Genomic DNA, 6,183 nt, shown 5'->3' on the forward strand with positions numbered 1-6,183 from the left:
GTTGAATAAATTCATGATCTTTTTTAAAATACAAATATTTTGCATTAAATACTTTTGAAATTCAGTCTTTGAGCCGCACTAAATCATTTCATCCTATTTCTGTTTCATTTAAGTAATTATCCAGATTATGAATATTTAAAATACCAAGTCAAACTGCGGCAAGGCTGTGAGTCATCACTTTAAAAATTCATTAAAAATATTCAGCTTAATTTCTCTGAGCACAATCTGCAGATACATTTGCCCTGTGAGATGACTGATAAGAGTAGCCGGCCTTCTGATAATGACTAAATCATATTCAACAATTAGAGGCAAGGAAATCTCCACTAGAAAATGATTAGTGCCCAATTTGCTCTCAGAAATAAAGATGGCACTGATTGGTGAAATTAGACTTGAAATGGGGAATAATTAGAGTGTGGAGAAGCTTCTACTATCAGTTAGTGTTTAATTAGCGTCAATGCCAACAAGGAGCTGCTGATCCACCTCGTCTCTGACCCCCCCCACCCCTGTCTGATTTGAAATAGACTTCAAACATAAAGATGCTTTTGGACAATGAACTATTTCCCATACAGTAACCTTCAAGCTGAGTTACAAATAAACAAATGCTTATTATAACCCACTTCTGTTCATATTAAAAACAGCATTACAATGCAAACAAGCTGGATAAACAATAAAAAGGAAAACACACAGCCCCTGTCTGTTGACCATCCTGTGATGACACAAAGCACATTTCCATACTTCAAAAAGAGGGTATTTAGTTCATTAACAGTTACATGTAGCGTAGCTTGATGATGACCAAAGGCATTATGGTAATGCCTATAAAAAGCTGTCCAAAGACATTCCAGTATGCAACGTTTGAGTGGCAGCTGATGAAAACGTTGCATTTATGCGCTATTTAAACTAAGAGAACACACTAACAGGAAGAAGGAATCGATCCCAAAATAAAAATGTTTACCAACGGTCCACTTACTTGCTTTCCTTAGGGTTTGGTGGGGGAGAGAAACTCCCTCTGGAGGGAACAGGGATTTGAGGCTGCAGACACAAACCTAAAGAACACACTGCAGGACAGGGAAAGCCCACCTGTTATTTACATCTATAACTATGGCAGTGTTTCATATACATGAGCGATGTGTTCTCTCTTGAGGAGGGCAACACATCTCACAGCACTTAAGCTGCCTTCACTGCCCGTCCGCCGTACTTTAAAGAATAACTACGCAGTAAACAGCCTCCTCCGAGTGCCTGTGGTCAGTTTGCTGCCAGAGACGATAAACAACAGCACGGACAGAACATCGCAGTATTAATTGCGTTTAACGTCCATTAAACAAAAGCACAGAAATCACTGTCAGCCGTGCTTGGCTCTAACACACATCTTGTGTACTCAGTGTGTGTGTGTCTTGTGAGTGTCTGCACTTTGTTCACAGTCATTTAGAAGAGACTTTTAAAGTTCAACCACATGACACACACGCTCAGATGGACGCGGTCACGGCCCTCGATTCGCTGACAGACATATTTTCATGCCTGGCATCAGCAACTTGTCCTCCCTTTGCATGAAATCAACACCCCTCCTTAGAATCTTTTTGTCTATTCATCCGCCTTTAGTCGAACTTCCTCGATTCTTCTTTTTGAAGACCCACCTATTTCCTTCTTGTGTTATGAGTTTGAATTAATTTGACACTTCATAAGCCCCGATTCTTGTCGCAGAAGAAGAACAAAATCGCAGAAGCACAGGCTCTTCCCCAGTCGATTGTCATGAACCGCGGGTTGTGGGAGAATTCCCCGGTTATGTTCTCGCAGCATTACCTATTCTGCCGGCGCCCCTGTCGAACACCTTAGCTTGTTAGCATGTGTCAATCAAAAGGGGCGCTCTGGGGAGGGCAAAGTGGAGCGCAGCATCGCTTATCTCTCCCACACAGCTCCCAAAAAGAGAGACAGAGAGAGATGGAGGGGGGGGGGATACAGTAGTGAAGGTATGGGTGAGTGCTCTCAGTGACCTCGGCTCACGTTGCCGCCGCCCCCCTGCCTCTGCCTCTTTCGTCCTCTTCATTAAAGGCACATTCCACTGCATTAGCCCGCTGTCCTTCTGTCCTTCACCTGCCGCCATTCATTTCAATTCAGCGCTCGTTAAAGGCATCATGGTCTGGGAATGGAGAGCAGTGGGAGCGGGCCGAGCGCAGCCCCTCATTTAATTATACAGTTCATTAGAAAGCGGCCCGCCTCCCCTCCCAGGTCTGAGACAGGCCATGGGAATAGCTGGTGGCTAATGTGCAGTTTAAACGGGCTGAATATGGAGATTGGGCGGAGTTATGGATTACCGTTAGCCGTTAGCCTGCCCTTCACCCACCTCATTGGCTTTTATGTCTGCTGTGTAGCCTTTTGATACAGTATCACTCAAGTTGGAGTGTGCTCTTTCAGCCAGCATGTTTGTTTGATATTGTTCACGAGCTGTGAAATTGAATTTCCACACTCGGGCTGATATTGAAAATAATTTCATATCCTGTGCAATATTCTTGCTTGGTTTCACCTTGTGCTGTGTTTAATACATCCATTTTTACTTAATGTCTTCTTCCTTTTCGCTGAGTCGATGTTAATTTACAACATATTTACCCTAAAAAGCAGCGATGGCTTCCCGGCTGCCTCTCTCTTTGCCCACACACACACCACAGCATACTGTCGCCATGGCAACCGTGGTCGCCGCTCCTGGCACAGCAGCCCTTTGCAGAGCTGATGACATCGTCGTGGCAACAATGAAAGGTTCATGTATCCCATTATTGGGGGAAAAAGCTGGATTTCTTTTTCGATTTTTGGGCAGGGTCACTGAGCCCCTGGAACATCACATCCTGTACAATCCTTATCAAATAAAAACTCCCTTTGTTCGCTGCAGAGACGCTACTACCCCGTCACATATAGTGGAACGTGGTGAGCTCTAGCATAAATAAAAACCTGCCTTCAGTATGCCATACCCAACATTTATATTCCTGCATCTGTAACCTCTTAAGTCTTATTTATACTCACAAGCTACGAGCATGAACACAAGTGCCTATTCTCATCATCAAAGAATTCTCCGCCATGCCAGGTTGCATACAAAGAAAATATTCTGTAAAGAAGCAAGAAGTCAACAAATGTTACTTGAAATAAACCATAGACCAAACGTGCAGCAACTGAGTTCTGTGGAGGAATCACCTGTCCAATTTAAGAGAAAGACTTTTGAAACAACTTGTTTTTATAATGAAGCAAAGACAACAATTGGATTGGGCTGCAATATATAACTCAATTGAAAATACATGATGATGTGTCCGATGCTTGCACTCCATCACCCTGCATTTACCAGGTTGCACATTCTTGCCAGCATTCCAAACTTTCCAAATATTCTCCTTAAATATCTCCCTGGACCCTCTCAGCTTTCCCATTCCCCGGGGACAAACATCTCAAGAAGTTCTGCCGTGCCGGTGATGCTAACCCAGTGCTAGCAGTGCGGTTCACTGGGTTTGTGCTGTGGCCGGCAACAGCTGAAGTCCGTGACCCCTGGACCCCATCCATCAGGCTTTCAGCACCGGCCTGGCCTCTGACACACACAAAACTGCAGCCAAGCAAAGGAAGCACGCTACAGGGAAATGCATCACTGCGAGGCAGACACTGGAACCATATGAAATTATATGTATGCACTTTGTCCAACACTTGGCATGCATACAGCACAAATCGGCATGCAAGTTAACACAGTGCGGTTGAGCATGTGATATGTAGTTAAAAATATTGTGTGTGTGTGTGTGTGTGTGTGTGTGTGTGTGTGTGTGTGTGTGTGTGTGTGTGTGTGTGTGTGTGTGTGTGAGAAGCTCAGCTGACCGCCTGGCAGTGACTGTGAAATTGGCGCCCTTCTCCTACAGATGCCAGGTGTTTTGCTTGGCAGCCAGGGGTGCGGGGGTGAGCTTGTGTCAGGGGTGTTGGGTTGCTGTGAACTGTAGGGAAAAGTTGGGCTAATATGTCGTGTGTCCCTGTTAGCGACTGCTTAGTTTCCGTATGAGCTTAAAAAAGCGAGTGATCTACTGTCTTCTGTAAAAAACACAAACAACCTGGAGTACAGTGAATCCTCTTTAACATTATGACAGTGCTGTAGGGTCTCCGTTTGTCCTGATGGGTCAAAGGTTAACCTTTTTTTGTAGTTTTGGACCTCACACTGTTTGGGCCGAGGTTGTTAACAAGGTGACGTTTGGTTCCTTAAAGGACCAGTTCAACATCTTAAAACTATTTAGTTGTAAGAAAGCACTGAAACTAGACAGTTAAGCTTAGCTTAGCACAAAGACTGGCATCAGTAGGGAACAGCTAGCCTGGCTCTGTTTAAAGGGTTCAATATCTGTCTATAAGCACCCGTAAAGCTCTTTTATTAACTTATATCATCTTGTTTTTAGGCTAACCTTCTCTAGCTCCTCTCTGCAAAGAAGCAAATAAGCATATCTCCCAAAATGTGATACTCCAGTGTTATTATGAATAGATTTAACTTCTAGAAAGTCGGGGCTGTTTGAAATTAACAAGAGATTTATAGTCTCGATTATTATCCCACAATGTAACTTGATAGCATCTTTAGTGAATAATAAGAGAGAGACAGTACCAATCATTTTTGCAATAAATGCTGCACAATGTTTTTTATGGAAAACATATGTTGAGCGGAAACATTCCTCCACCAAATGCAAATCCCAATTTCATGCACTGGCCTCTATTTTTTGTTCCAAGTGGAGTTTCATTTCTCAAATCACATCCATGCTTCCTTGCAGCTGCAACAAACAGGCAGGTCATTTGATTTCCGGCCTCGTTTTCATTTTGCAGAGATGGTCATTCCGACGTGGATTAGATAAGGGTGAAGACAAAGTGGAGCCTCATTGGAAAGTCTCTGTCGCAGCCAGCAGTGTAACCCATCCACGCATTCCTTCCACAGAATGCCAAGCAGCCCGCTGAAAATGAGCTGCGGACCCGACTCCATTAGATCTCCGCTCTGTCTCTGGCCTTTCTATCTTTCAAAACACACACACCTCGCACCGTAGCTGGGAGCAACACACACACACACACAGACACACACACACTCGCCTGCCACTAGCTTCATTAGAGCTAAGAAATGTCCTGCTCGTTAAGGCGAGGCAATTAGTGGCTAATTGAGAAGCTCGCTGCAGTGAAGACAAACTTGCTTCCTCCTCTTATCACCTTCCTCCCCACAAGTGTGTGACCAGTTTGGGCATCACCTCCAGCTCATTGCTTTCACTACAGAGCTGCCGCCTGAGGGAAATAAGCAGCAAAACAGAGGGACAAGTCTTTCATTTTGATGCAAGACTCTTCTTATTGCAGGAAAGAGTTTCCCGTGGATGAGCGAAAACACGATTTGCCATTTTTCCAGACAGTTTAGAGCTGCCTTTGCAGAGTCGTGTCATGCCATGCAAAGAGAAAAGCATAATGGGGACTTTCAAAAAGTCATTTCTTTGTGCTTTCCCCTTCATTATGCCTCCTTTGCAGACACTACACACTTCCTCACAAAAACAAGTTACCAACTGCCTGCCCTTCTCACTCCGCAGCTTGACTTTCCATCTCTCCGTCTCTCTGTTTCTCTCCGACACACTCCTCCGTCTCCTCTTTCCATTCTCTCACTCCTCTCCCCCAATTCCTAGCAGTCCACAGATAAGCTCTGTGATAGGGAGGAAATGAGACACACACACACACACACACACACAGCCTGCCAATCTCTTTGAAAAGCTAAAAACTCTACAGATAAGATTAACAAGCAAAGAAATCATTTGTAGCACCAAGGCTCCTGACTTGGTGCTCCAGGGGGCATCGTCCATATTACCCCTAATGCACTTCTGTGACCTCCCTGATTGATATGCACATTCCCTGGCAAGGCCTCGCACTCACAGTGTACCGTCGCCTTGAGTGATACACAATCTTTCCTCAACAAACATAGATACAAATGAGTTCAGTAAATAAACTCCAAACACACACACACACACACACACACACACACACACACACACACACACACACACACACACACACACACACACACACAGCCTTGTTCTCCTTGTACCCGCTCACATCATGGATTTCCCCTGTAAACACCAGAGATATTTGACCTGCCGTTCTGACCAGAGAGTGTTTTTATAACGCGCCTTATCTCAGCCCACCCCACTTCACAGGAGAAGGACAGAC

This window comes from Notothenia coriiceps, unplaced genomic scaffold, assembly GCF_000735185.1.
Source record: "Notothenia coriiceps isolate Sejong01 unplaced genomic scaffold, NC01 NC01_scaffold00036714, whole genome shotgun sequence".
Lineage (NCBI taxonomy): Eukaryota > Metazoa > Chordata > Actinopteri > Perciformes > Nototheniidae > Notothenia > Notothenia coriiceps.